Below are 11,075 nucleotides of genomic sequence, written 5' to 3' on the forward strand. Positions count from 1 at the left end.
AATTTTGTGGTCGTTTAATAAATCTGATCATATTGAATAACACAAAATCATTTTAGACTAGACGACTTAAAAATCAATTATTCGTTGATCTAGATTTTTTTTTTTTTTTTTGTGCAACCGTTGGAGTGATGTTTTTTTGGGATTATATCATAATTATGACGTTTGACAAAAATCCAATAAGTATATTATCCAAAAATATGACTACTCGTTATGTGTATCTACGTTTTGAACCTTCTTCTTCTTCTTCTTCTCTCTCTCTCTCTCTCAATTTTTTTTTTCATCTAAAAAATCTGGGAATTAGTTTGAATATTTATTGACTTTGATCTTAATAAATCTTCAAAATTCTGCGAATTCGTTTGAAGATTATGGGTATCTTGAAGATTTAGTGACATTCGAAAAATTTATTGACATCCATGTCAATAAATCTTCAAACAAGTTCTCAAAATTTTCAATTTAAAAAAAAAAATCAAACAGTTTTATGAGAATGAAAAATGACGCCGGGAAGATTCATCAATTCAAAAACGAAAAAAATCAGTCACGCACGAGATAGAGATTTGTATCTATCCCTAAACGAAAAAAGTTAAAAAGGTAAATACAAAAAATAAATAATCATCTTTTTGGATTAAAATAGACTTGTAAAAATTTTGTCCAAAATTATTGTGAATGTCATATTTGTGGTAGAAGATTTGCCAAGAATGGGACTAAATTAAGGGTGATTTCCAATTTCCTATTTTTTTTTTTAAATTTACCAAACTAGGAGTGCTCTATAATTCTCTAAATGTGCTAATACTATTATACCCTTTAAGTTTTAATTTTTTTCATCTCCCTCTCCCCATCTCCCTCTCTCGTCCATTCCCTATTTCCCTTTGGCCGTTCCCTGTTTAATTCCCTTTTTTTTTATTTGCTTTGCTTTGCTTTGTTCGGCCATTTCCCTCTCTCTCTCTCCATTCCCTCTTTCTCTCCCACGTCAACCCTAACCGTCCCACTTCTTTCCCTCCAACATTAGTAACCGTCCCACGCCCCTCCTAAATCGCTAGCCAAAACGTGCTAAGGGCGATACCCAAAAACCCATTTGCCTAAAACGCTACCCAGAACCGATACCCAAAAACCCCTTTTTCATCGCAACATTGCAACCCATATTATCGCTAGCCAGAACGTGGTAAGGCCGATACCCAAAAACCCATTTGCGTAAAACGCTACCCAGAACCCATACCGAAAAACCCCTTTTTCATCGCAACATCGCAACCGAAATGTCTTCGTCGGGGAAGACCGATACCAAGAACCCAAAGTCATCACTCCGTCGTTCAAGTCGATCGTCCCCCAACAAGACACAACCTTTACCAAAGAAGGGCGGGAATGTGTCAGGGAAATTGTCGCTGTCAAAGAAGAGGAAATCTGCCCCATCGCCGAAGAAATCACCTGCCAAACGGCTGAAGCAGCGAAGTGAGAAAATCGGTGAAGATGTCGTTGAAATGGTAAGCAGATGTTTGCATTACATGACAGAGATTTAGTTACAAAGGTGTAACTAAGTGTCGAAAGATTTCAGATTGTAGTTGCATGTTTTGTATATAATGTCAAGTATTAGTTAGTTACCAAAGTAGTAGTGACGAAGATGTAACTAAATCTGGAAAGAATGGTTTGCTGTAGTTACATTTTGCAGGCTTTAGTGACAAGTCTTAGTCTAATCACACCCTTGTGTAGTGACACTTATGTCTGTAGTTACATTCTTTAAGAAGTTGAAAATATTACTGCTTCAGTTCAGTTTATTTCAGATTGTAGTTGCATGTTTAATATTTATTGTCAAGTATTAGTTAGTTACCAAAATACTAGTGACGAAGATGTAACTAAATCTGGATAGTGTAGTTTGCTGTAGTTACATTTTACAGTCTTTAGTGAGACGTGTAGTTACAGTGACGAATTTAGTGACAAGTCTTAGTCTAATTACACCCTTGTTTAGTGACACTTATGTCTGTAGTTACAGAAGTTGAAAATAAATTACTGCTTCAGTTCAGTTTATTTCAGATTGTAGTTGCATGTTTAATATTTATTCTCAAGTATTAGTTAGTTACCAAAATACTAGTGACGAAGATGTAACTAAATCTGGAAAGAATGGTTTGCTGTAGTTACATTTTACAGGCTTTAGTGACAAGTCTTAGTCTAATCACACCCTTGTTTAGTGACACTTATGTCTGTAGTTACATTCTTTAAGAAGTTGAAAATAAATTACTGCTTCAGTTCAGTTTATTTCAGATTGTAGTTGAGTTTAATATTTATTGTCATTCAGTAGTTAGTTACCAAAGTAGTAGTGAGAAAGATGTAAGTAGTGACAATTTCTGGATTGTGGATAAGTTGTTTTAAGAAGTTGGAAAGGAAAAAAAAAATTGCTTCAGTTTCAGAAATTGTAGTGACAAGTTGTAGTTAAATCTGGAAAGAATGGTTTGCTGTAGTTACATTTTACAGGCTTTAGTGACAAGTCGTAGTCTAATCACACTCTTGTTTAGTGACACTTATGTCTGTAGTTACATTCTTTAAGAAGTTGAAAATAAATTACTGCTTCAGTTCAGTTTATTTCAGATTGTAGTTGCATGTTTAATATTTATTGTCAATTATTAGTTAGTTACCAAAATACTAGTGACGAAGATGTGACTAAATCTGGATAGTGTGGTTTGTTGTAGTTACATTTTACAGGCTTTAGTGAGACGTGTAGTTACAGTGACGAATTTAGTGACAAGTCTTAGTCTAATCACACCCTTGTTTAGTGACACTTATGTCTCTAGTTACATTCTTTAAGAAGTTGAAAATAAATTACTGCTTCAGTTCAGTTTATTTCAGATCGTAGTTGAGTTTTATATTTATTGTCATTCAGTGGTTAGTTACCAAAGTAGTAGTGAGAAAGATGTAAGTAGTGACAATTTCTGGATTGTGGATAAGTTGTTTTAAGAAGTTGGAAAGGAAAAAAAAAATTGCTTCAGTTTCAGAAATTGTAGTGACAAGTTGTGGTTATATCACATCCCTGTTTTAGTTACATTTATGTCAGTAGTTACATGGTTGAATTAGTCGAAAAAAATTTATTGCTTCAGTTTTGTGTTTCATGATGAATTGTAACTAAATCGTCTAATCTTTTGATTTGTGTTCAGTCATGGCGACGTTATGTCAGTGAGGACCAAATGGGCGAATACAACTTCAACTTCCACGGGAATGTGGATAACTTTGCCGAGAACTGTGCAATGACACAGAATCAAATAGATTTGTTCAAGGAATCTTGTTTTGGACGCTTTCTGTCCTTGCCAACAATCACCCGGTCTTCAAAACTAATTAGCAATCTGATGTTGAGAACCGGGTACTACGAAGGACAACCCCAATCGGCGGACAAGCTACTTATTGAGCTTGGCGGAACTCCTAGGGAGTTCACGAAGCAGCATTACGCAGATATAATGGGGTTGAAGTTGGCCGAGGATTACAACTTCAAGGAGATGGAGTACACTGACGTAATGGAAAAAGGCATCTTCGACGAGACTTTCCAAAAAGGGGCACTTGCCTCTAGAGGAAATATCTCCGCTTTCATTGAGCCGAGCAAGGAATGGAGCGACGTAAAGCGGACTCGCTTCCTACTTCTCCATTTCTTATACAACGTGCTTCTCTCTGGCCAACCGGTCAGTCCATTGCCGACTTCCTCATACATAAAGATGGTAGATGATCCCGACGCATTCAACAACTTTCCGTGGGGCAACGTAGCATGGGACTACTTCATGTCCGGGGTGAGGTCATTCGTGACGAAGGCGAAGACGAAGCGAGGGACGAAGTCGAAGCCGCATCTCCCTGGGTTCTTACATCCTCTGCAGGTCTGGGCGTACGAATGCATCCCGAGACTTCAAGAGCGAGGTTTCTGCACGGTCTTCAATGCTTCTGCGGATCCCTTGTTGTTGAAGTGGTCCTCGAACTCCAAAGTCACCGAGGGGGGTATCCAAAGAATTGGGCTCGACGATGTCGAATTCAGAGATCTTGGGAGCGAGAAGGGCGTTGACGAGGAGCCCGAGTCTTCCAAACCTTCGCGAGACTTTGTTTTGCCGCCTGCCTCGAAGAAGACCAAGTCGGGTGACCCAAAAACCGAGGTACGTAATTCGAAATTAACTTGTAGTGACATGTTCAGGCGGTAGTGACATGTTGAGTGAAAGATTTTGCGACTGATTTTTCAGGAGCGATTGACCAACCTAGAGAATGAGGTCGGTCATCTACGAGTAGACCTGGAGGAGATCCGAAAACACATAGGTTCGCTTGCGCATGACCTAAAGCACGTGTTGGAGGATCTTGACATGCGGTCGGCAAAGAAGGCGGCGAAGGACAAGATTTTGGAGGAGGTAGCAGAGAAGGAGTCTGAGGAGAGGAGGAGCAGAGAACAGACTGAGAGAGAAAATATCGACCATGGTGACGGAGGGAGACGAGCAGGTGAAAGTGAAGCCTGTGAGAAGGAAAAAGAGAAAGAAAAAGAAGAAGAAGAAGAAGAAGAAGAAGAAGAAGATGAAGAAGAAGAAGAAGAAGCAGAAGAGGGAAAGAAAGTTGAAGAAGAAGAAGAAGATGAACAAGAAGAAGAAAAGAATGAGGAGAACGAGACCCTCGTCGGTGACAAAGACTCTCTCACCGGTGAAAAACAAGTTGTCACTGGTGACGAAGAGGCTGTCATCGGTGAGAAAAATGATGTCAGTAGTGACCCAACCGATGTCACTACCGATAAAGAAGAAGATACAGGAAAGGAGAAAGATGGAGATGGGAAGAAAAAGAAAAAAGAAGACCGGGATTGCAAAGAAGAAGACAACAAAAAGGACGACGATGCTGATGATGATGACGATGACGGAGATGAGGCTAAGCAAAGAGGAATAGACTCTGTTACTGGTGATGCGCTTGAAGGTGATGCAGAAGACGAAGAAGCGCAACCCGTCCCAGCAGCTGTCGGTGGATGTACTGATGCCGCATCTCCAGCCGAACCAGCCTCATCGTCATATTCTACCCAAGTGGATTCGGATTCGTCTGCGTCTTCAGGCATTGACGCGGATGCTGAGAATTCAGATTCTTGCACACAAGTCACCCCTAGCCAGACTTCTTACTCCCAAGAGCAGCGGCGCTTTGAGACTTACATGTCCAGTGCGTATGATTCGTCGAAGACATCTCGGAGTGAAGGAGCGTCAGAGATAATAAACATTCCAGACTCTCCGGTAAATTACTTAATTCCGGCAATAATATAGGGAATAATATATAGAGATTTACATCGCATGCCTATAGTGACGTCTAAGAGGTTTACTGACATGTTTAGTATGTAGTGACATAATTCGGTTTTAGTGACATGTTCTGAAGTTAGTGACCCGAATCTACGATAGGGACATGTTAGAGCATTAGTGACATCTTTCTTGTTTATTGAAATGTACTTCAGTTATTGACATGTTTATGCGTTTGTGACATTCGCTGAATGGAAATTTTAATCTTACAGGAGAAGAAGAGGGTCAGGAGAAGTCCATTGACATGTTTAGTATGTAGTGACATAATTCGCCTTTAGTGACATTTTCTGAATCTAGTGATCTAAGTCTGCCTTAGTGACTTGTTCTGAAGTTAGTGACCCGAATCTACGTTAGGGACATGTTAGAGCATTAGCGACATCGTTCTTGTTTATTGAAATGTACTTCAGTTATTGACATGTTTATGCATTTGTGACATTCGCTGAATGGAAATATAAATTTTAATCTTACAGGAGAAGAAGAGGGTTAGGAGAAGTCCACAAGCATACACTCCCACAGTGCCGAAGGTCTACGCTAAATTCACCATCGGAGTAAGGAAGCCAGCAAAGCATCCGCTCTCGGAGCCTAAGGCAGGGCCGTCGGATGTTGATGTGGAGGACATGGCAACGTGGTTGAAAAAAGGGTTGAAGAGGTAACATATACATCATAATTTTTGCATAATTTAAGTACTGGATTGCTGCAACAATAACTATGTAAAAAAAAAGGTCCAAACATGATGTTGGGTACGCCGCCATCCACGAGAAGCTGCACAGGAGGTTCAATTACCGGGTGTTTGATACACGTTCGAAGATTTGGTTCTACCAGCTCTGGACCCCGGTTAAGTGGTTGTCTGGAGATGTAAGTGCATGTTATTTTTTAACGTAAATATTAGGGAAGTCACATGTATATGTAAAAATTAGTGACATGTAAATATGTTGTTTCAGCACTTGGATGTGACCTTCTATTACCTCCGAAAGAAAGGTTTTGTCAGGGGTATCACGCATCCATACACGACCACGAACTCGTTTTTTAGCGTCCAGCTTGGTATGGTTCATGCAGAATGGAGTAAACACGAGGAGAAAGAAACTTATGACTGGACCAGGAAATGCGGTGTCGTAACTACAATTGTTTCACCGAAACGCAACAAAGATGCATTGCTGCCATGGATCAAGGCTCAGACGGTTTACATTCCGGTGAACGTCAACAACAACCACTGGCTCCTAGTCGTAGTTTCCGTCCCCAGAAGAACCCTCACCATTTATGACTCTCTACGGTGTGACACAGAGTACGTACATCCGGTGATTTCTAAAATGGCTGAACTGATCCCCGTCATCATGTGCAAACGAGTGTATGATGGTCGTTCTACAGTGTATCCCAGCTCCACACCATTCCAGGTCGTTCACGCGGGTTACATGCCACAACAATTGAACGGGTAATTTTTCGAAACATAAACAATTCAAAATTTGACTTAAATAGTAACCCGTGTGTTTGTTTGCAGTGGTGATTGTGCATGTTTGCCTTTAAAACAGCAGAATTTCTTGCACACGGCTTGCCTCTGACTGAATTGCATCAAGAAGATATGACAATGTACAGGAAAAAACTGTGTATGGAACTTTTCAGGCATGGTGCAATCAAAGCCGCGAACAATTGCGAGTCCGAGGTCGATGAATGACTACCGGTGAATAGTACGATGGAGTTGGAATTGTTTTTATTTTTTCATTTTGGTTTTCTTCTTTCATATGGAATTGTATTGGTTTTCTTATATCGGTTTTTAGAACATGTTGTTATCAGTACTGACCAGAAAACGTCAGTAGTTACATCTGGATTAATTCAATCATGTCACGAGTTACAACAGTTGATTGTAACATGTCTCTAGTTACATCGGAGTTTATTATAATTACTAACTATTACATCTGGATTGAGTCTAACATGTCACTAATTACAGGGAAGTGTAGACATTAACATGTAAGTAATGACATCTCCAACTTGAACATGACAGTAATTACACAAAGACGTAGTGACATTATGATGTCACTAATAACACATAAATACAGATGATAAAAAAGCATTCATTACAGATAAGTAGTGAAAAATAGTTACGTACATATTCATGAGATATTGAGAATATCGGGTTTACGTACATACTAACTAGTTACATATGGATTGAGTCTAACATGTCACTAATTACAGGGAAGTGTAGACATTAACATGTCAGTAATGACATCTCCAACTTGAACATGACAGTAATTACACAAAGACGTAGTGACATTATGATGCCACTAATAACACATAAATACAGATGATAAAAAAGCATTCATTACAGATAAGTAGTGAAAAATAGTTACGTACATATTCATGAGATATTGAGAATATCGGGCTTATCGCCAAACAATTCTCGCGAAATGGCAGAGTTTTGAACAAAAATTATCTCTCCCGTAGTTGGTACTTTCAGAAGAGCTCCGGTGGCTTTCAAATTAGTCTCCCAGTTATGGCCTAGCAATTCTCGAAGCACGATTTCCCCAATTAAAATTGGCTTCCCACTCGAACGGTTAACCACTAGATCTGTTAAGCCTTCGTTGGTGTGGTCGAGATTTTTGGGGGAAGTTAATGGTGGAATGAGAGCTTTTTCTTCAGGTTCCATTTTGGGAGTAAGATATTTTTTTTTTGTTTGTTTTCTTTTATTCGGTTTTCTTCTTCTTCTTCTTTCATTTTTGAAGTTAGTACCGAACCACCAAATCCGAGATATTAAATTCCACCAACTCCAACTACTTGGATTAAATGCCAACAATAAACTTAAATTTCACTTAATTTATTATACCCACCACCTTCAATGTAAAAAGCGGGACAACTTGTAACTAAATGTTTTCCATGTCACTACTCCTGTTACAAACACGTCACAATGACTAGAAACATGTCACATTAAAGATAACTACAAGTGACATTTTATAGACATCAGGTGTTATCATTAGTGACACATTTTAGCATCTATATTGACTTGATTATAGAAATAGTGACATTTAAACGAGAATAATTAATTGATTACATAGTACACGCTACAAACGAACAGTACAGATAACTACGTCCAGTTATTTCATGGAACCACACTCTCCTCACTCTTAGGCTCGGACACAATAGCTCCACTTGCTTTCAAATACGCGTACCAGTTTTCGCCGAAAGTCTCTTTCAAGTAGGATTCCACAATCAAACGGGGTGAGAGTTCATTACTAGGGGACTGGAGGTCCGAGCTAGAAGCAGCCTCTTCGGGGTTACCCTTCTTTTTCTCTTCATTAGCATCCATTGGACGTTCCATCTTTAGGTAGTTGTCTGCTAGTGGATTAATACTGATTCTTATTGGTATTTATTTACATAGACACTAATTTTAGTGACTATTTAATTCCCCCATTTAGTGACTATTTAATTCCCCCACTTAGTGACTATTTAATTCTCCCATAAACATGAGTTGTTAGAATTTAAAGTTCTCATGTAAAATTTCACCAACTACAAGTACTTGGATTATATGCCAACAATATACTTAAATTTCACATAATTTATTCTACCTACGGACTTGTCACTAAATGTTTTCATGTCACTACGCATGTTTCAAACACGTCACTATGGATAGACTCATGTCACTAAAAACATGTCAACACGTTAAGTTCATATCGTTAGTAATATATGTTCGTCTGTACTGACACCCTTGTCGCTAGTGTTTAGTGACTATTTAATTCTCCCATTTAGTGACTATTTAATTCCCCCATTTAGTGACTATTTAATTCCCCCATAAACATGAGTTGTTAGAATTTAAAGCTGTCATGTAAAATTTCACCAACTACAAGTACTTGGATTAAATGCCAACAATATACTTAAATTTTACTAAATTTATTCTACCTACTGACTTGTCACTAAATGTTTTCATGTCACTACGCATGTTTCAAACACGTCACTATGGATAGACTCATGTCACTAAAAACATGTCAACACGTTAAGTTGATATCGTTAGTAATATATGTTCGTCTGTACTGACACATTTGTCGCTAGTGTTTAGTGACTATTTAATTCCCCCATTTAGTGACTATTTAATTCCCCCATAAACATGAGTTGTTAGAATTTAAAGCTGTCATGTAAAATTTCACCAACTACAAGTACTTGGATTAAATGCCAACAATATACTTAAATTTCACATAATTTATTCTACCTACGGACTTGTCACTAAATGTTTTCATGTCACTACGCATGTTTCAAACACGTCACTATGGATAGACTCATGTCACTAAAAACATGTCAACACGTTAAGTTCATATCGTTAGTAATATATGTTCGTCTGTACTGACACCCTTGTCGCTAGTGTTTAGTGACTATTTAATTCTCCCATTTAGTGACTATTTAATTCCCCCATTTAGTGACTATTTAATTCCCCCATAAACATGAGTTGTTAGAATTTAAAGCTATCATGTAAAATTTCACCAACTACAAGTACTTGGATTAAATGCCAACAATATACTTAAATTTTACTAAATTTATTCTACCTACTGACTTGTCACTAAATGTTTTCATGTCACTACGCATGTTTCAAACACGTCACTATGGATAGACTCATGTCACTAAAAACATGTCAACACGTTAAGTTGATATCGTTAGTAATATATGTTCGTCTGTACTGACACATTTGTCGCTAGTGTTTAGTGACTATTTAATTCCCCCATTTAGTGACTATTTAATTCCCCCATAAACATGAGTTGTTAGAATTTAAAGCTGTCATGTAAAATTTCACCAACTACAAGTACTTGGATTAAATGCCAACAATATACTTAAATTTCACATAATTTATTCTACCTACGGACTTGTCACTAAATGTTTTCATGTCACTACGCATGTTTCAAACACGTCACTATGGATAGACTCATGTCACTAAAAACATGTCAACACGTTAAGTTGATATCGTTAGTAATATATGTTCGTCTGTACTGACACCTTTGTCGCTAGTGTTTAGTGACTATTTAATTCCCCCATTTAGTGACTATTTAATTCCCCCATTTAGTAACTATTTAATTCCCCCATAAACATGAGTTGTTAGAATTTAAAGCTGTCATGTAAAATTTCACCAACTACAAGTACTTGGATTAAATGCCAACAATATACTTAAATTTCACATAATTTATTCTACCTACGGACTTGTCACTAAATGTTTTCATGTCACTACGCATGTTACAAACACGTCACTATGGATAGAATCATGTCACTAAACACATGTCAACACGTTAAGTTGATATACTTAGTAATATATGTCCGTCTGTACTGACACCTTTGTCGCTAGTGTTTAGTGACTATTTAATTCCCCCATTTAGTGACTATTTAATTCCCCCATAAACATGAGTTGTTAGAATTTAAAGCTGTCATGTAAAATTTCACCAACTACAAGTACTTGGATTAAATGCCAACAATATACTTAAATTTCACTAAATTTATTCTACCTACTGACTTGTCACTAAATGTTTTCATGTCACTACGCATGTTACAAACACGTCACTATGGATAGAATCATGTCACTAAACACATGTCAACACGTTAAGTTGATATACTTAGTAATATATGTTCGTCTGTACTGACACCTTTGTCGCTAGTGTTGGGACTATTTAAGTATGTCAGTAAGTGTCAACAGACGTTCCTAAATTGGATTAAATTTTGTACCAACCACAAAATCCGAGATATTAAATTCTATCATCTCCAAGTACTTGGATAAAATGTCAACAATATACTTAAATTTCACTTGATTAATTCCACCTACCAACTTAAATGTAGGCAACGGGA

This window comes from Urtica dioica, chromosome 6 (assembly GCF_054948205.1).
Source record: "Urtica dioica subsp. dioica isolate 48M chromosome 6, U.dioica_male_clone48M_v1_H2, whole genome shotgun sequence".
Taxonomy (NCBI): domain Eukaryota; kingdom Viridiplantae; phylum Streptophyta; class Magnoliopsida; order Rosales; family Urticaceae; genus Urtica; species Urtica dioica.